The sequence below is a fragment of the Pyxicephalus adspersus genome, chromosome 7 (genome assembly GCF_032062135.1).
Source record: "Pyxicephalus adspersus chromosome 7, UCB_Pads_2.0, whole genome shotgun sequence".
Lineage (NCBI taxonomy): Eukaryota > Metazoa > Chordata > Amphibia > Anura > Pyxicephalidae > Pyxicephalus > Pyxicephalus adspersus.
The window spans coordinates 32,908,943-32,909,219 of record NC_092864.1 but is presented as its reverse complement, the minus strand read 5'-3'; positions in this window follow the sequence as shown (position 1 = coordinate 32,909,219).

Here is a 277-nt window from a genome sequence, read left to right as displayed (position 1 = left end):
AGGTGCCCCCTTAGATTGGTTTTCTGTGTGCCCTTACATTGGTGGTAAATGGTGGAGTACCCACCTGCATTGGTGGTAAATGAATGAGTACCCACCTACATTGGTGGTAAATGGATGAGTACCCACTTACATTCATAGTAAATGGTGGAGTGCCCACTTACATTGGTGGTAAATAGTGGAATGCCTACTTACATTGGTGGTAAATAAATGAGTACCAACATACATTGGTGGTAAATATTGGAATACCCACTTACATTGGTGGCTTTGTCAAAGTGCC